Source organism: Meriones unguiculatus, chromosome 3 (genome assembly GCF_030254825.1).
Source record: "Meriones unguiculatus strain TT.TT164.6M chromosome 3, Bangor_MerUng_6.1, whole genome shotgun sequence".
Lineage (NCBI taxonomy): Eukaryota > Metazoa > Chordata > Mammalia > Rodentia > Muridae > Meriones > Meriones unguiculatus.
In genome coordinates this window covers 35,905,734-35,925,867 of record NC_083351.1, presented here as the reverse complement: position 1 = coordinate 35,925,867, position 20,134 = coordinate 35,905,734, and the positions used below count along the sequence as shown (strand labels likewise).

Sequence of the window (20,134 nt, the reverse complement as noted above, 5' to 3'; positions counted from 1 at the left end):
GCCAGCCTTTCCGGCTCCCCCAGGAAAAGCTGCGGCGTGCCTACAGGAGCACTTACTCCTGTTTACCCCGGGGTCGTGTGGTATTCCCCCTCCCAGGTGCACATGGGGACTGAGGTCTGGATTGGGAAAGAGACTATCTGGGTCATAGTTTTTCCTTACTGGCTGTACCTGAATGTGCATATGTAAATGCTTATGAACGTCGCACCGAGCGTGCCAGGTTTCCGAAGCCAAGCGGCCTTTTGTACTGGAACGGTGTTGGGAACCCCCGCGCAGGCTTTTCCTGTCTAAATGTCCGTCCTCTCAGACGATTCACCCGCCCGGCAGTTGCTACGTCTACCCAACTCCGGAGGCGGTCTGCTGAAAGGAGACCCACCTCTGCCCAGTTCGTCCTCTTTCCTGACTTCATCCCTACAGTTCTGTCTGGGGATGAGAAGCCTTTGTCACAATCCCCTGCTCAGTGTATCAGGCCATTTTGTTGTTCCCTGCTTCGTAGCAAGGGAGTTAATTACAGCCAGGCCCCTCTACTCCTTCCCTTCACACTCCGGAGCTAGCCTCCCTTCCCCCATAAAATACTTGTCCTGCCTACTTCTGGTGGAGGCTGTGTTTTGATTAAATCTGAGGCCCAGTGAGAGATCTCGATCCACAGGGCAGGGTTGCCTGTCTGTCAGGCTCCTGCTCCGGGTTCTCCCCCACATTCTTCTTGCAAGCTCGAACTTTTGCCCGGACTGATAGAGACTGGATATCCTAACAGGGAGACATTTTCTGCCTGTCAGCCAGTGCTTGGCAAGGCTTCTTTTTGTTTTATGGAAGAGATGAGTAAGGGATGCCCTCCTTTAATTTCTCTGCCTGGTGTTCTTCCCGGGGTCCTCTCTCCTGCTTTGTCTGCCCCGGGTGATGGTGTGTGCAGTAGGAAGGAGCATAGTGCCCCCTGGCACCTGTGGCCCTCCGCCTCGGAAGCTTGTACTCTGGGCTTCCTAAGTACCCAAGATGCCACACTTGGATGACAGTGAAGCCCTGTTGATTTACCAAGGGGGCGGGAGGGTAGGTGTCCCTGATGAGGGCTGAGCTGTTTGGCTTGTGTGAGAAAACAAGAGGCTCCTGAAGCTTCATTTGTGGCTCAAGGTCAGATTGGTGTGCTGGCTGGGAGAACCTGGAGCTTTTGCATAGGAAAGTTAGGGGAAAGCTTTCCAGAAAGGGTTGAAGCTCACAGCCGTGGACTCAGCATCCCATCATTACTCAGGACCACCATCCCCCAAGGGGGCAGACTGTCTTTGTCTTCCTGCTAGTGGTTCATCTTGTTCTCAAAGTCCTATTTATTTATTCATTTATTTACTTATTATTTATTGTGGCTTTCAAAACTGTAGTAAACATTTTTTTTTCCCAATTAGAGCTAAAACTTTGAAATGCTTCATGATCATACTTTGTAGCTGGAATGTTAAAAGTGTAAGACTGGCTTCATTGTCACCAGATATTTCCCATGGGTCTTTGCTCTCTACCAGGTAGGTGCTGGAAGGAAGACCCTGTGGAATGCTGTGACAGAGGCCTGTGATGGGTACTGACGCTAAATGGGGACCCCATTGTTGAGCTGGAGCCAGTACTGATCATGGGGTGGCTGGAGAAATGGGCTCTAGAGAACCACAGGTAAAGGCAGGAATGGAGAGGTCAGGGTTGGGCAGGACCCTAAAGGGCCTGCAGGGCCATCGTTGTTTTGTGGTGGTAGGGGATACACTTTTTTAAGAAACTCTCTCTCTGAGCTGGTTTTCCTCCCTTACGTTGAAGCTTTGATCTTTTAAGAGTTGACTCTTTTGGGAGACAGGAAGTTACCAGATGTTCCTTATATCAGGAGGAAAGGAGGCAACCAGTGACTGGTTGAGACCTAGCCCTGCAATGGTATTTCTTTTCCGAGACAAGGCTGAAAAAAATGCTGACCTTCTCACAAGGTAGCCAAGAACGGGCTTGAGTTTGTTCATTCGTTCGTTTTAGTTTTTAGAGACTGGGTTTTTCTGTGTAGCCTTGGCTTATCCTGGAACTTACTCTGTAGACTGGCCTCTGTCTCCTGATAGCTGGGATTAAAAGTGTGTGCCCGGCCCAAGCTTGAGTTTCTGATCCTTCTACTTCTACCTCTCAAGTGTGGGGACTACAGTTACGGACCACATCTAGTTTTATGTACTTCTGGAGCTTGAATGCAGTACTTTGTACAAGCTAAGCAAGTTCTGCTGAGGAAGCTACATCCTCAACCCTCTGCAACTTCTTTAAAAAACAACAACAACAAGGCACATTTGTTTTTGGCTCTTTGACAGTTTCATACGTATTTACAAATGTGTCTTGATCACATCCACTCTTAGCTTCCGTTCCCTCTCTACCCCACTCCCAAATACTTAATCTCCTACCTTAATCTCCTATTTTTAAAAATCACCTACAGAATCCCGCTAGTGCTGCCTGTATGGGCGTTGGCAAACAAACAGGGGCTACCCGACCACCCTCAACAACTGTCAGTTGCCAACAGCTCCTCAGAGGGGTGGAGCCTCTTGGGCCCCTCCCATCCGGCTTGATCTTGTACAGGTCTTGTGTTGGTAACGGAAGTTGCTGGGAGGTCATGAATACAGTGGCCATGCTTGGCTGGAAGACAGTAGTTTACGCACAGCACTCCTCCCATCCTCTCTTGTATTCTCACTTTACTGTTCTAGCTCTTCCTCATACCCTGAAACTTGTGGCTCCAACGGTGCTCTTGGGAGCCATGAGAATTTGCATTTTGGAAAGTGTCTGAGTCCTCCTTGTCCTGGGTCCCACTTTAGGAGCCAGGATGCCACGATGGCTCTTGTCCACCTAACTCCCAAGTCTTCTGTCCAGGACCGCTTTGGATACAGGCTGCAGGTGCCCATCTTCAGTTCAGTGTGTGACCATGCCTCCCCTTGAGCTGTTTGCAATCCCCATCAATGGCTTCAGGAAAATCCACATGACCGGGGGCAGCCTGGCCTCCTGTTTCAATCCTTAGGGAACTGGCCCGTGCCAGTGTCCACCTTTAACCTCAGACCTGAGTTGAGAGCTCCTGTGGTGTGCAGTGGAGCCAGTGGTTAGTGCAGTCATCTTCCTGTGCTGCTCACACAGTGATTCAGCTTTGAGGTCCCCTTACCACTCCTGGGGCACATCCCAGGATGTGCACGTCCTGGCCATGTTCCCCTCCACCACCGCAGCATCTAGTACCTGGCGTTTTCCCGTACAGACTCCTGGGAAAGACACCTCACTGTTGCAGAGTCTCCCCCAGCATGACCTGGCTAACCAGCGTTTGTGCCCAGAGATGGCGAATGAGAGTGAGATGGGGGGGGAGGCAGAGGTTAGGGATGCAGCTATCTTTGGTCTGAGCGTCTGAAAGAAGTGGATGTAGGTTTTCATCCTCTTCCCCCATGGTGTTTTTGTCTTGAGAGGACAATGTTTTGTCTTGGGGAGGTCTTCATGTAGGAAGTAGGCATTTCAGGGTGAACCTAGAGGCAGAGGTGGGATTTAAGTGGGATGGGGTGACTGCAGCGTGTATGGGGCCTATGTGTCAGGCTGAGTGCGTTAGTCATGTGTTCATGACTAATACCTCACTGTTGGATGTGTTTCCGGAAGCCAGGGCTCATACTCAGTGGGTCTCACTTGAAAAATGAGGGGTGACAATAGAGGAGAGGTGGGATGGTGAGGCGATGATACGGGGTGGTGGCTTCAGTGTGGGTCTCCCAGGTGAATATTTGCACAATGGAGTCCATACTGGTGAGCCAGGGAATGGAGATGCTTAGGGCCTTATTTAGGATAGTTTGGGGGAAACAGCCCAGAATTAGGGGGTGGTTGTAATATACTTCAGGTGGTATAAGTGCCCCTGGGAGAGAAAAAATTGTGGTGGATTGAAGTAGGTTGAGCTACTATTCCTTTAGTCATGCTGTTGGAAAAAAAGATGACCCCCTCCAAAAAAAAAGCCCAGTTACTTTGTGGGTCTCCTTGGATCTCCTTGGATGCAGCCAAACTGGTCTCATCCAGTTACGTTTTTTTTCTGGTCTTGTTTCTTTTGTCATAATTAAGTGGTGTTTCCAGTACACCTGAGGAAGTCAAGATGCATCAGGGCTGTAGAGATGGCTCAGTGGTTAAGAGCACTGGCTGCTCTTCTAGAGGACCTGGGTTCAATTCCCAGCACCTACATGGCAGCTCACAACTGTAACTCCTCCTCCAGGGGATCCAACACTCTCACAGAGACATATATGTAAGCAAAACACCAGTGCACATGAAATAAAAATAAGATAGATTAAAAAAAGATACATCATGACATCAGTTTTCCCAGGTTTTAAATACATGTTAATGTGGTCCAACACTTGGTATATTGTTGGCATCTGCAGAGTTGAGTTAAATAACACGTTTTCTATAATAATAAATTTTAACCTAAAAACACACACACACACACACACACAACAGTAACAAAAGCACCTGGCAATTTCTGAGCTCTCCTTTAGGCTGGGGGAATTCAGAGGAAAGTAAGTGTGGCTGAGGAGCTTTGCATCTGTAACTGTCTGTGGCCTTAACCATAACCACTTGCCACTCAGATGGGGGCCGACAAAGCCAGAAGGGTTATAAATTCAAAGCCTACCCTGGCTACAGAGTGTTCAAGGCCAGTCTGAGCACTTTAAACCTCTCAAAGTAAGATGTAAAAAGACTGAGTCTGGAGAGATGGCTTAGTTGCTCAGAGTACTCCCTGCTCTTCAGAAGACCTGGATTCAATTCTCAGCACCCACATGGAGCTTACAAATACAGCTCAACCACCTGCAACTCCAGTTCCAGGGTATCCAGTGCCCACTTTTGGCCCTTGTGGGCACCAGGCGTATACATGGTACACTGGTAGCATGCAGGCAAAACATAGAAAATAAAAAGTATGAAAAAAATAGAAAAAAGGAAGAGAGGGCTGAGGTGTTGCTTAGTGGTAGAGTATTTATTTGTCTAGCATATACCAGTGTTGTGTGACAAAACTTTTCCTGGGGAGACACAACCTGCAAGTCTTTGCAGCTTTCCTCCTCAGAGTCTTTGCAGCTCAGCTTCTTGGCTTTTATTGCTTACTTACTCTGGATACGGTCAGTTTCAGGGACTTCCTGAAGCTATTTTGTTTATGTTTCTATTCAAGGAGCTTCCTGAAGGATGGAACTTTTCAATCCCCGAGGAAGAGTTCACACAACAGCCAGGCCCTAGATATAATCCCTAGTACTTTGCCCCCAAATTGAAACAAAATTACTGACCATGCATAGATTTGTATTTTCATTTTCTAAACCATAAACAATTATGTAACTGTGTATGTAATTTTACTTTGTATCAGGTCTTATAAGTTGCTAGACAGGACTTAGGGTACATGAAAGGCAAATAGCACTTTTTCCTTTTGTTTATTTTGAGAGGGAGTAGGGGAGGGGGTGGGGGAGCACTGTGTAGCCTATGCTGGCCTTGAGCTCCCAGAGATCATCCTTTGTCTGCCGAGGCTGGGTTAAAGATGTGTGCCCCCACACTTGGTCTACTGTATTATTTTATATGGGAGAATTAAGCATGGTACTGTGTGGTAGCCAAGGAAAGTTCTGAAAACTTTTAGGTATCGAGAAATGAACAAGGCCACTAGGTTCTCAAAGGGCTGGACTGGCCTAGATGCTGGCAGGTGAAGGAGAGCTACTGGAAGGTGCCGTTGAGCAGACTCTTGAGGGATGAGTGGGAATGCCTGACAGAGAAGTGGGGAACAAGGCTGCCATGTGGTGGCCCCAACAAGCAGGTGCAGGGGTCCCCGTGGTTGGCAGAAAGGGTCTTAAGGACTTTGCTGCGGGGGAGTTGACCTGTCATTTGGTCTTTTTCATATAAAATCACATAAAGTCAGGATCAGTGTGGGCCAAGGTCACAATGTCAGCCAATCCTGTTTGATTAACAGCCATCTTCTCTAGTCCTTAAAAATGTCCTTTTAGGAAAAGGTTTGGGACCAAAGTTGATGGCTGAGGATAGGTTCCCCATTTCCCTTGAAAGTAGAATGAAAGAAATGATGTATAGCAAAGCTGTTCTCGGCATTAATTCCCTAGAAGGCTTTATTCTGATGACTTCCATGGTCACAAAGTCCTCACGGTCATTCTAGGTACTAGGTCCAGATACTGTATCAGCTGCTGCTCCATCACAAGTCACTCCAGCCTCCTGGATTTTAACTAGAGTTCAGCCAACTTTTTTTTTTTTAAAGGGCCAGAGCCAAGTAGTAAATGTTTTCAGGTTTGAAAGTCGGATGGTCTCCATCACAGCAGGTTAGTTCTGCCATTGTAGCTAAAAGCAGCCTGAGAGAATGTATTATTAGGAATACTTGTGTTCTGATAAAACTTTATTTTCAAGGCCAGGCATCTGTTCCATCGGTTATAGTTTTCTATCTGGTCTTGGTGGGGCTCACTGGTTCCCCCCCTGGTTTGGGTGGACTTGAGCTGTGCCGTTCAGCTCTGTGTCAGTATGGCTTGGCCCTTCATTCTTCAGCCCATGCTCACATGGCAGGGCAGAATTCCAAGAAAGGGCAGAAGCCCTTGAGGTTTCTTGGGGTTTGAGTCTGGGATGCTGTTCTTTCTTCTGAATACTGTTGACCAGAGCAAGTTACAACACAAGGTCAAGATTCAGGAAGTGACTTGGAACTGTTGTGGGCAAAGGGCAGGGATGTAGACAAGACATTCTCTAGGCTTTCAGCACTGTTCAGCTGCTGTAGGTACTGGTAGCCCCTCGGAGGGCAAAGACACTGAGGTTTAGGGAAGTTAGTGACGGCCCTAATGACACGGCTTCCAGGTGTCAGGACAAGGTGCACACCTGCGTGCTCTGAGTCCACCACCCGTGTGCCTTCCCCAATTTATCTCACTGTTTCCCAGCTTAAATGGCCACAAGAAGGCCCTGCTGCTCACTGTGATGGTTGTTGTGTGTCCTCCCTTCTTCTGGACATTGTGCGGCTCACCTCCCTTTGTTCTTCCCCACAGCTGTGTTCCCTCTGCCCTGTCTGCTGCTGAGTTCCATAAAGGAGTTGTTAGTGCGGCACTTGAGTTATTTTATAGAGAAATTCTGCACACACAGTGGGCGCATCCCAGAGGACAGCTGCACGAAACGTGCGTCTTGTAACTGCCATGTCTGCTCATGCTAACACCAGCCTTCCCTCCCCCAAAGGATTGGCTCGGCCGTGTGTGTTCCGCTTTAAGATGAAAGCTGGCAGTGGTACCTCTGCACACTCTAGAAAGAACTTAAGTTCTCTAAAAGGAGATCAGTTGACTGCCTCCTCTAATTAGGCACTCTTGGGAACGAGTCTGATTAGGACTTAATCTCAGGACTTGTTCCTTGTCCTTTCTCTGCTCCCAAAGCATTGCTGGGCTATACCTCGGCTTTAAAAGGCAAATCTGAAGCAGGTGTGGTTTCCTCTGGTCTTGCAGCCAGACCCTCCCCTGGTGAGTTCAACTTGTGTTGCAGAATCACTGAAACAGAGGTCAGCTTTGGTCATTAAAAAGCAAAAACAAAAAACTGGGCTTGGGGCCCAGGGGATGGCTCAGCAACCTGAGTTTGTTTCATCCTTGGAGCCCACATGGTGAAAGGAAAGGACCAACCTTTTCAGATTGTTCTGTGACGTTCACACGGTTGTCTATACACACACGTACACACACCCCTGAGACTTGGGGCTTTACCGTTGAAGCTGGGCTGCAGAGATGAGATTTGACATTGGCACTGTGCTATGTTCCCTCAAGTTGCATAATCTCACACAGGAGTTTTTCCTGCTTTGTCTGTGGTTTGTTTTACTCTTTGTAATCTCCCCGTAAGAGTGACTACTACTACATTCTTGTAATTGCTCTACAGTAACTTTTATACTTGAAAATCCTTGGTCTCTCAGATCCGATTTGGGGAAGGTGTCGCAGTCCGCATTTGCAAATGGAGAGCTGGAGCTCTGGAAGGAGCAGGGCCTGCCCTGCCTCTCTGAATGCAGTACCCTCCGAGCAGGGTAGGGAGACGGCTTGAGTGGGCAGGAAGGGTGACAGCCTGATTGAGTTCCACTTCTTCCTATGTTTTGATTCTGAAACGCTTTGACCATTGAGGCACATGCTCAGAGGGCCTTACTTCCACAATGGAATTTTCCTTCGCTTCCTGTTTGGTATTTTCCAGTAATATTTCTATTAATGTTTCACTTTCAGATGTGCTGACTTCCTGAGAAGCGTGAACTTTCTCAGTGCCGAGCCAGGAAGGACTGACTTTTCCTCTTGGTCATTCAGTTCCTTTCTGATCTCTCCAAGGGGAGCTCTGGATTTCCCATCACGCTGGAAGGGAAAGAGCTTAGGGCTGGGTCCTGGGGATGGACATGGGTTAGTCATGACCCTGGGGAGTTTTGTATAGTAGCTAATGGTCACAGAGTGTCTCCCTGAGGTCCAGAAAGAAGAAGTGGCTTGACAGGCGTGTGTGTGTGTTGGAAGGTGGAGGTTCTATGAGCAGGATTTGCAGGCTGAACTCAAAGTATCCAACTGGAATGAGAATGGCCTCGATTATGTATTCTCTTGTATTTACTCTATATCTCTTGCTAGAGGGGCTACATGCTGGGTACTGTTCTGTGTAGAGTAGGAACAGAGCTGTGCTCCAAACGTGAATACCTCACTCCTCCTGGGGTTACGTAGGATAGAGCGCCTAAGATGGCTACGTTTGTGTTTATGCCTTTATCGTAGGGCCAGATGGTATGAGCTATACCTCTCCAAAAGAGAATTGCTCACAGAAGAAGGGCTGGCTGGAGACAGGAGCTGGCAGGGTGCTCAGGGGGCAGTGCCAGGGTCCACACACTTGGTCAGGGCATGTGAAGACTGGGGTGGAACAGGCAGAGATGGTTGAGCCTTGTGCATGTAGACGAGGTCTTTCATTGGAACTCCCAGAGAGGGAGCCAGCGAAAGATTCTGAGCAGAGCTGCTACATGGATGGGTGCAGGTTTAAAGAAGATGGTTTCAGGGCTAGCCTGTAGCTCAGTGGTGGAGCACTTGGCCTACCGATGGAGAGGCCTTGTAGAATTCTGCTATAAGCTCACCCCCGAGCCCCATGGCTCGGGAGCTCCCTTCTGTCTGGGTGCCCGTCTTACCTCTGTCCCTCATCTGGCCTCCTGTTCTTCTAGCATTCCCGTTTTCCTTTGCAGTTCCAGACAGATGTCAGCCCTGTCTCCTGTGCCCTCAGGAACCCTAGCAGAGCTTCCCTAGCAAAGCCAGTGGCCTCTCATCCTCCCAGCTACTCAGGACAAAACCTAGCAGGCATGTTGGCTTTTCTTCTTGCTGTTCACATGTCAGGAAACCATGGTCTATACTTGAGAGCATGGAGCTTTTCCCATCAGCTGCCGATGGGCACTCAAGTGCCTGTGGCCTCCCATCCATCCCCACCACTCTGCATCTCTCTGAGTCAAAGGGAATCTTTCTGAAGTACTGGGAGCAAACCCATACACAGAAATGACCAGAGAGTTCCCCCAACCCCCAGTAACATTTCACCGTCTCAGCGGCTCTGCACTCTCAGAAGGCCAGAAGCCCCCACAATCCCCCTGGTGTATTCTAAGCCGCAGCATAGGCTTTGGGGAGTGCATGGCACGGTGGGGGTGGCACAGCCCCCACCTGCCCTTTTATTGTAAGCTAGCTGTGCCCAGAACCAGTTCTTAGAAAGAGGTGTTGGGAAGTGCATTAGTGTCAGTCTCAGTGGTAACTTTACCTGTTACAACAGGATTAAAGTTTGATAGAGAAAATATAAAGAAAACGAAACAGATGCCAGCCCTAACCATACAGTTCAGAGAAAACCACTGTTATTAACTTACGTGTGTTCTTTCTTTCTTTATTATTTATTTATTTATTTTTACTAGTGTTCATACATCTCACCATCTTCAGTGTATGGATCTATTTTCCTGCCATAAAAAAAAAAATTCTTAGCCAGGTGCAATGGCGCACACCTGTAATCCCAGCGTTAGGGGAGGCAGAGGCAGGGAGATCTCTGTGAGTTTGAGGCCAGCCTGGTCAACAAAGCGAGTCCAAGACGGCAGAGGCTACACAGAGACTCCTTGTCCTGGAAAACAACAACAACAACAACAACAACAAACCTTTCTGCCCAAAGACATGGGATGGTGCTTACATTGTCTCAGACATGCAACAGCAGTGATTAACGTTTATATTGTGCTGTTTACGTCTCTTTCATGTACCAGTTTTCACTAACTTAGTAGTATTCTGAGGAACAGACTTTGTAACTGAATTTCCTGGCTTAATAGAAAGAGAGCTGTTGGATACACTGGTAAAATGTTTGATACTTGGTTTTAGAGTGTGTTCTAGAAGGGCTTTTCCACTTCCAGGCCTGATTATTCTTGGAGAACTGGGGATTCGGACGCAGCTTGGTTTAGTTTGCAGGTTCTTGGATTTACTGGTACATATCAGTATTAGCTGTTGCCCTTCAGCCCAGGTGTTCCATCATCACTCAGAGGCCCATGCTAGATGGCTCTGGCCTGTCTCATTCCTGGCTCCAGCCAGCACCTACTACATCCTGCCATGCCTGCTGTGGGGACTGTGGCATTAATGAGTTGGTGCTGGAGGGCCAGATTAAGACGAGATAAATTATTGAGACGAGATAATTATTTGGAGGAATAAACCCAGGAAAGGACAGATGTTTGGACACTGACAGTTTCTGCAGTTTGAAGAGGCCAAGCAATATCTCTATAGTTCAGTGCACTCGATATGTGTAACACTGCCATTCATCATTAGGCCAGCGTGGTAGCCATTAGGACCAGCTGGAACACAGGCTTTTAAAGTTTGATTTGCTCAGCTCATATCTTTGATAGCTAAGCGGTGATTCCTCTCGTGTGATTGCATGTGTGTTCACATGTACTTACGTGTGTGAATTTATACATGTGTGCTCACATGTAAATGTACCTTTGCTCACCTGTGTGTGTGTATGCTTGAGAGTGTGTGGGTGTATGTTTGCATATATGTGTGGGCGGTGTATGTTGTGTTGTTTCTTTCCTTTTTCCCTTCCACCACCTCTTCTTCTCTTTTTCTTCCTGTCTCTTGAAACAAGGTATTGCTGTGTTGCCCTAGCGGACCTGGAACAGACTTAATGTTGGGATCAGGTTGACCTTAAACTTGTAAGGATCGTCCTGCCTGTGCTTCCCAAGTGCTCGGACATACAGACGTATAGTGTGCCTGGTTTCTAAACAGTGATTTCTGATGAGAGCTGCCTGGACAGCAGTGGTTTAAAGCATCCCATGGTCATTGTGTGACATGCAACCAAGGCAGAAACCTGTTGTCCTAGATTCATATTCATAGGGACCCAGGAACACCGAGGGATCTCTTAGTCTGTGTCCCCATCCACCCCTGAACTCTTCAGTGACAAGTGTGTTTTTGTCACTCACCACCCAGACCAGCCAGCCACCTTTGCACAGCTTGGATTGAGGTTTTTTTTCCTTTGTAATTTATTTATTTTTGTGTGCATGGGTGTTTTGCCTGCATGTATATATGTGTACTGTATGCATTCATGGTGCCTTTGGAGGCCAGCAGAGGGTGCGGGATCCCCTGGGGCTGGAGTTACAGATGGTTGTGAGCCACCACGGTATGTACTGAGAACTGAACCTTGGTCCTGTGCAAGATCAGCGAGTGCTCTCAACGTGGAGCTGTCTCTCCCCCTGGCTTGTGATTGTATCTGCTGGAGCTCCGTTGGCCGAATTCCTTTTCCGTCTCTGTGGCATACAGCACTTCTTGGTAAAACCCTGAGGTCAAACAGAACCAGTTTGGCCTTGCTTCTTCCACACAGTGACCTGTGTCTGTGATAGTATCTCTTGAACGCAAGTTATAATACTGTCTTACAGCTTCCCTGCCAGGGCACCAGGAGCTAAGGACAGGATCCTTTGGGATCACAGCGGAGGCCCTTAATGAAGCCCAGACTCAGGAGCTTGCTATAAAGAGGAGGAGACTGGTCAGAGCAAGTTCCGAGTGTGTGTGGGCTAAGGTAAGTGCCGGCAAGTTCTCTGGAAAGACAGTGATTGGAGGAGGGGCGGGGTCAAAGATAGAAGGTGCAGGCAGGACTAGATTTCAGAGAGCCGAGACAGGCCTTCAGCACTTAGCAGACAGCAGGTGAGGCAGCACTTGCCTGGCTGAGTGACATGGTGTGAGGGGTTGGACATTCTCTGTTTTTGTCCTCAGGGCTAGCCAGTAAGGCCATATCACAGGGTTCAAAACTGTTGATCTAAACCCTGCAGGATGCCAGTGGCCTGAAACCGACGTTGGCATTGAGAACAGAGGGCCTGATCTCATGTGCTGTCCCTGGGCTTGGAAACTGTGTAACTTGGAATAAGTAATTAGCTTTTCTAGGTCTGGAATGTCCTGTCACATGGGGTTAGTGAGAATGGTGTTTCCTGACCGCTCACACTGCCCTGTTTGAGCTTCATGGTTGGTCCTTGAGGGGTTGTCATATGGACCCCCACTTTACAGATGGCGAAATGAGATGTTCAGGGAAAGTGTGCCAGTCACTATAAGGGTGAAGAAAAGCTGTTGCTTTCTGTGGCAGAGCACAGGGACTGGCTTGTGGGAAGAGCCTTATGACTTTTGTATTAAGTTGACAATGCCTGTCCTGGTCCTTTCCAGCTTTAGACTAAGGGATTCTTAAAGCCACAGTACACCCATGCAGAGCTTGGCTTTCAGGCCTCCACTGTCCTCAGAAAGGACCCTCCACTGTCCTCAGAAAGGACGCTATCCTTTCTCTGACACGCTTTCTCTGGAACCAGCCCAAGTTCTAGAGCTGTGTGTGTGCGTGCTATTGCTCACAGGCATGCAGGTGATGCAGCTGGTAATAGGCAGAGCTGGACCTGGGGCTTGAGTCCCTGCAGCTGTCCTTATCCTCTGGTTGCAGGTGGGCGGGGGTGGGGGAGGTGTTGAGGACAGCTCTTTATCTCCTAGTGGCCTCAGAACTGTGAGGCCAGCCAGAGCCATTTAGTCCTTGTGTGGAGGGTGATGTAAGGCAGTGGAACCAGGAAGCAACGTGGCCAGGACTGTGAACTCAGAAAACCTGTGTGCCTGCAGCCTGGGGGGATGGGCTAGAGCCCGGAGGCCTCAGTTGAACCCCAGGGTGAGGACCTCAGGTAAGCAAATGTCAGGTCTGTAAGGGGGGGCGGGGCAGCAAGGACCTGGTCTGACCTGCAACCTTAAGCTGTGAAACACATGCCTGGCCATTTGGGCAGCCCTCAGAATACCACTGGTCAGCGGAGGGAAATCGACCATGTACTTGTCAAGCCCAACAGATCTGACTGCTCCGCTCTGAAGGAACCTAAAGCAAGGGCAGAGCAGCTGACCTGCTAATCCACATGGGGCTCAGGAGCTGGTGGGGACAGCCATGTGTGTTTGGAGGATGGGCAGAGCTGTTCCTTGAGACTCAGCTGTCTCATCAGACATCACATGGAATTGGAGGCACTCCCCGAGTGACAGGACCAATGGGGACTGCTAGAAGGCAGCCAAGATGAAGCCATCCTTGATATCCTCTGAAGAGGAGAATGCAAAGGGAACAGAGAGATGGGGTTCTGAGCTCATGCTGATCTGTGGCCTGTGGCCAGTGTCTGCTCAAGAGATGAGATCTTTGAGAAACAGTAAGTGCTCAGAGCCCTTAGGGTCACCAGAGGAACACAGCAGCCTCTGGGGATGCTTGCTGGTCTCAGGGGGACCCTGAGGAGTCCCCAGCTGGTTCTTTTTTGCCTTTGCAGTTCTGACACTGGGCACTGTGTCCAGCTAGGAAGCCAGAAGGAAGACTTCAAAGATCTAGGAATATCACTGCTTCTCAGTAGGCTTCTACAGGGCCTGGATCCATTTGAAACCCATCTGTGGTGTGATTATGAAGTGACAGGATGGTAGGAGTCAGTGTCATCACTTGCCAGTCACCCGTAGGACAACTGAGAATGCTCTGACAGCTTGGATCGTGTTGCCAGAACTTGGGCCTGAAGGTTGTTCAAGTGCAGACACTGAGCTTGGATGTATGGCTGGGTCTTGTGAACATGCCCTTGCCCCATGGCGCGGTCTAACCCTGGGTCTCTGTGGAGTACGGTGGCCGCAGGCTGATTCTGAAACAGGAAACTTCATCCAGGCAGGCCTTTTGTTTGGAGGCCGTGAAGCCTCTGGTGGCAGCAGGAATTGCTGATATTAAAGACTCACCAGGGGCTGCTGATGAAGCAGTTCCGTGGTCAGTTTGTAGTCCATGGGTGTCGTCTTGTCATTTTTTTCTTTCTTTACATCTCCGAATCTCCTCAGTAGGGTTCCTTTAAAGCTCAACAGCCTGTGGTTCCATCGGCACTCCAGCCTTTCCTACCAGGAAGACAAACTTCGATGGTATGATCGCTCTCCTCTTTAGAGTTATTTTATACTTTGTGGTATAGGGGTACTGTAACCACATCCGGTTCATACATTCTTGTGCCTTCCCCAGACTTTTCTCTTAAAACATTCAAACAGGAATCAGCTTCTCTGGTAGAGAGACCTACCTTCCTGTGAAGATCTGTATATTTGAATTTCAAAGGCTTGTGTGAATAGGACATGGAAAGTAACCTCGAATTGAGTCTAGAAGTTGGAGGACCTGTTAAGATTGCCATCTTTAGTCTGCCTCTGTAGCTGTGTGTGACATTTCCTGTTCCGTAATGAAAGACCGCCATTTTGTAAGGGCTCTGGCATTTACCAGTGTCTGTGCAGAGATGCTCAAACACTGACTGGCATATGTGGTTAGACTGGGAATCATAAGTTTGACTTAGAGATTATATCGGAGCAGCTGTGTGTGCTGCAGAGTGTCATGTGACGTGTCCTTGCTTTAAAAACACCTGCGCAGGACCCTGCAGAGTCCTGCGGAACCTGTGTGGTGTAGTGGTATTGCTTGTAATCCCAGCAGTAGGGAGGCAGAGGTAGGCAGATCCCTGCGGCTCCCTTGGCCAGGCACCCTTAGTGTACTTGACAAGCCAGCATGAGATCCTCTCTCATAAAACAAGGTGGACAGCAAGGGAGGAATGATACCAAGGATTGACCTTTGGCCTTCACCCACATTCCTGCACACGTATGAACAACATATACACATAGTGTAAACCCTGGGTTCACTCTTCAGTAAGGCAGAGACTGGGTGTGGTGGTGCACAAATGGTTTGAATTCTAGGCCAGCCTGGGATACGCAAGACCTTGTCTGAGACAAGCAAGCAAACAAAAAAAAGTTGTTGGCTTGTGTCAGGTCAAAAAGAATGACCAGAAACAATGAGGGAACCAGGTGGCATAGGTGAGAGGTACTATGTGAGTCTGAGGAATTTATTTGAGAATAGAACGAAGAGAGTTACTGTGCTTTAGTTACAGGTCCCTTAACCACGTTTGGGAAAGAAAATACCCTCTGGGAATCCCCTGGGCATCCCACCACGGGAAATGGCTAATGTAAGGCCTGCAGTGAAGGCACAGCCGACCGACTGAATTAAGTGACTAGAGTGGGACTGTGGAGAGAGAGGCTCCAGATGAAATGCGTAAGCAAGATATGAAAAGCCCTGTGTTTGTAGTCCCCGCCCCTCCTCCATTCCCCCTCCCGCCCTTGTAGAAAAAGGGCTGGAAGGAAGTAGACCGAAATGTTAAGAGTGGTTGTCACGGGAAGGTTGGATTATTTTGCAGGTTCAAAAACAAATGCAGATTATTTAATCACAAAAGCATATTTAAAAAAAAAAAAACCCACAAACTTAAACGAGAAAAACAAAACAATGCTATCCTTAGCTCCCCGTGAAGGAAATGGTAAGGTAAGGAAGGGTAGCCAGCCCGCAGCTGAAGTTTGTGCTGAGGCCATCTGAATGAGCTGATGAGCTTCAAAGCCAGTGAGCTGTGTCTCATTGTGTTGGAATGCTGGTGATCACAGGAGGTGGTGACAAGCCCTTTGTTATATAAGCTCACCAGGCTTGCTCATCCGAGCTAGTGCTAGCCCTTGGTGCTGGAGGCGGATGGACATCTGTCTGTATCCATGGCCTCAGCCTGTGCTTAGCACTGTATGGGAACTGCACTGTCAGGCTCAGGAAGGTGACGCTCACACCCTCTCCTTGCTTAACTCCCTCCGGCGCAGTGGGCCAGGATAGAAGGGAAGCCACCGGGGAGGGGAGGGCTCGCCTGGCTATTATTTCTGACCCAGGAAGGGGTGGAGATTATCTTGGCTACCTGCCCAAACAAGAGCCTGCTTTTTGATCTATTTCTCAAGTCCTGTCTGTCTGTCCTGCTGTGACATCTGTGATCTTGCTGTGGAATGTTGCTGCTCCAGAGACAGGGACAGTTTCCCCCCTCCCCTAACTTCTCAGCAGGAGGCAGTCAGAAGCACGTGACAGGTGCCTGATGAAGTTTCAGAGCCTCTGTGTTTTCCCAGGGTACAGGTGTGTGTACCCCTGTGGATGAGGAGCCCTGAGCCTCACGGGGAGAAGACATTTCAGCTGTGTCCCGGGGGTTTTAGCTGCTTTCTATGAATTCCCAGGGCATACTGTACTCTGTCACATGAGTTGCCTGCCTTGCCCCACGGCGATCCATAGGGATGTGAAGGAAAGGTACCATCTCATCTACTTTTCTTCTAAGGGACGTGTCTTGGAGGTCAAGGGCCAAGCCCGAGGCCTGCCATGCTTCTCTAATTTTATTGACATTCCTTCGTCAATAAAGGAGCCCCAGGGATTGGGCTCCTTGAAAACACATTTTTGATTATTGACCCCTTCACAGCTGGCACAGAACCTGGAACACTGAAGCCATTTGGGATGAGTTGAACTTCCACAGCCAGGTGACTTGGCAAGTCCCATCCTGTCTGGACCACTGTGCCTACATTTGTAAAATGGCCAGGTGTTATTCTTGTTCATAAGTTTTTTTCCCAAAGGAAAAAACTCCATCTCCAGAGCACAGGTTCCTGTGGAATGCAGTTGATTTTTTTTTTTTTTTTTTTAAGTAGGGAGTCACAAACCACAAGTGAGTGATGGCTTTTTACTATCAGGCTGAGGCCCAAGCATCAGATGAATGTTGTCCTCAGTTAATGAGACACAAGAAGTTGCACAATTTCACAGGGGAACCATGTTTCTCACTGTGATTTCCAGTCCTCCTGTGTGGAAGGCATGCCTTGAAGGCCTGGTTGTTCGTTCTCTGGGCTATCACCTGAATGGATTTGGAAAAGCATTAGGTGTTTAACCTCTAAAACTACAGAGGATGGAAAATTTACCAGGCCAAGAGCTTCAAAGGAATGTGGGGAAATTGCTCGGCTAAGAGGGACCAACAGGGTCTTTCGGCATGAGCCTGCTTCCCTGAGGGTGGCAACATGTTGTTTGCCTGTCTTTCTCATTTGTAACACAGGGGTTAGCAAACTTTCTGTGCACGGCTAACGATGAGGAAGTTTTGGCTTTTTGGCAAACCTGTTTCTATTGTAGCTACTCAGCTCTGCCGTGGATAGTGTACAAATGATAGTTATGGCTAGGCTCCACTAACACACTTGACACAAACAAAGAGTTGCTCATCACACGTTACGGTATTAGTTACTACTTCATAATCACAGCCCATATTGGCTGCTTCTTGCTGGGTTTTATCCTAGCCCTTTTGACCTTCTGAGTGTATGGGGAACCCCACCCACCCCACCCCCTTGGTTCCTTGCAAGCCACCTCTGGCCCAGGCATGCAGAAGGTCTTTGATCTCTCCTGAGTTGCACCTAAGTTACCCACATTCTCATGTCAAAAATATGTTTTTTAAAACTACCGTCTTTTGGTCTTTCAGCCACTCTGTTATCCTGGGTAAAGTCTCTCATCATACAGTCTGGTTCATTGTGAAGGGTTAAGAAATGGACGTATCAACAATAAGATGGCTTATTGTTACAGCTTTGTTAAAGGGTGTCACAGGAAAAGCCCTATCCCTCATAGCCCTTGTTGCTTTTGTTAAAACTTCACTATGAGTGTGCACAAGTGTGCATGCATGTGCTCCCGCATGCAGGTGCATGCGTGCCATGGCACACATGTTGGAGTCACAGCACAGTTTTCAGGACTTGGTTTTCTCTCCTTCCATGTAGGATCCAGGAATTGAATTCAGGCTATCAGGCTTGCCCAGCAGACACCTTACCTATTGAGCCATCTTGTTGACCTCTAGTTGATTTTTTTCTGGTCAGACCTTCTGTCTTTTGAAAGTGACTCTAGATAATTGCCTAGTATTCTCTGTGACTTTGGTTATGTCCAGCTTCCTAGTTTGACATCTAGCTGCCCTTTGCCTCTTAGAAAGGCTTCCTGTTGCCTCATTGCTTCTGGCCAGCCAGCTGGAAAACCTCTTGCCTTGCCTAGAGTTGCAGTGTTTACCTGCGTACCTCCGCATCACATTCATCTCCTTTAACCTGCCTTGTCCACTTAGCTGCCATGACACGCGGGAAGCTTCCCGTCACCTTTCCTTTCTCTGCGCACATGTCTGCATCACTGCTCCTGTGTCTGTTCTCTGTTGGGTTTCTGGAAAGAGACAGCGAGAGCTCCACACCTCATACAGGTTGACCCCACAGTGGACCTAGGGCTGCTTGTCAGTTAAATGCCTTTAGACTTAGTGACAGTCCTCAGGCTTCCTGTAACTCCAACTTGGGAAAACACCTAAAAACCCAGGGTCTTGTGGAAGAGCCAAGACACGCCCCGTTGTAGGCATCCGTGGCTCAACAGGCTGAGTAGCTGGCTTGGGCTGCCTGCTTTTCTTGTATGGCGCAGAGACTTTTGGGTGAGTGTGTCAGGTAGGCATCTGGGGAGAGCAACTTCCTTCTTCAGGGGCAGGTGGGAGAGAAGATAACGACTGCCAACCACGAAGTACCCCTGACTGGGGGAAAAGCTAGGGACTTGTCTGTTACCTGCTCAGGGTTCCAGGTGGGTTGGATGGAGAGGCCCTTCTGCTGTTTTAGCATAGTGCCCGGCCTATCAGAGGTGTTCAGTAAATATTCTGTGAATAAATTAGGCTAAATAGAGTGTGTGCTCTTTCTCTCTCTCTCTCTTGCTCTCTGTGTTGAGAGAGATCGCTTTGTGGTCATTGAAGGGCTGCAGATATCACTGTAAGGAGTTAATTGAGCCTTTGCCACATAGGCAGTGGGGACTCAAGGACAGGTTTGTGCAGGGAGGAACTTCATAGTGCAACATGTGTCCCTCTTAGCCCATTATTTGCTCTTTCCGGTGTGACTGAGATGCCAGATAATGAGGTGTTGGACTACATAAAGTGCTTCCTTGTGCTGGAGAGAGGCAGGGCCAGTGTTGAAGCCAGCTGGCCACCATCCTCTTCCCTGTAATTTATGTGCAGTGTCAGGTTGGAGTGGGCCACCAGGCAGAGCCAGGGCTTGCCCGCCTCTGCTGATTACCACTCAGCTTGCTGGCTCTAGCCCAGGGGATGAGGCCCAGACTCCCTCTGAGTTTTTCTTGCTGCCCATGGAGGTTTGAAGGCAGTGCTGGCTCTTCCCAGGACTGGCCAACAGAGTTGGTAGTTCCTGTGGCCTGTGGAGGGCAGGTACCACTGACCTTGGTTTCTTCTACTCCAGCTTTGGCCCAGGCCCAGTAACCTCCGGCTTTTCCCAACTAAAGATACTGGTTTGCTGTTTTCAGTGCCAGCCTCTAAGTATGAGGGGAAGTCACTGGGCGAGGAAGTTAGCAGCTTATCTGCTCTGCTGCTGATGTAGAGGACAGGACCAGGCCCTGTGGACCAGGCAGAGAGAAGATGGAGGTGGTTTGGTGGCAAGGGAAATGGAGTGATGTTCAGATTCTGGAAGGGAAGTCCATGTAGGTAATCAGGGTGGGGTGGGCGATCCTTGGAAGAAATGGGCTAAGTTTCTGTCTGACCCTGCAAAGTGGCTGGGGGCAGAAGAAAAGCATGCTTGGCGTAGGACACAGCTTGCCATAGTCATGAAAGCTGGCAAAGTAAGGATGAGTCTGGGGCCTGCTTGAGGGGAGCGTACGAATAGCTTCTAGAGCTGGTCAGTCATGTAGTAATAAATGGTTATGGGTGGCCTCTACTTGGGCCTCTGTCCCTGAAGAGACTCAGGAGAGTCCCTGGATGGGGGTGGGGCATTTGGCAAGAGCTATGGGGAATTCAACTACTAAGCTCTGTCCAGGAGAGCCAGGGCCTGGCTAGGCTGGAATTGGGCCCCTT

General features: G+C 48.9%; 1 protein-coding gene across 1 annotated transcript in view; it reads left to right on the top strand.

The window, feature by feature from the left end:
• The window catches only part of Shb (SH2 domain containing adaptor protein B), a 114,315-nt gene that overhangs the window by 1,530 nt on the left and 92,651 nt on the right, over positions 1 to 20,134 (top strand). The gene's annotated exons all lie outside the window — the stretch shown is intronic.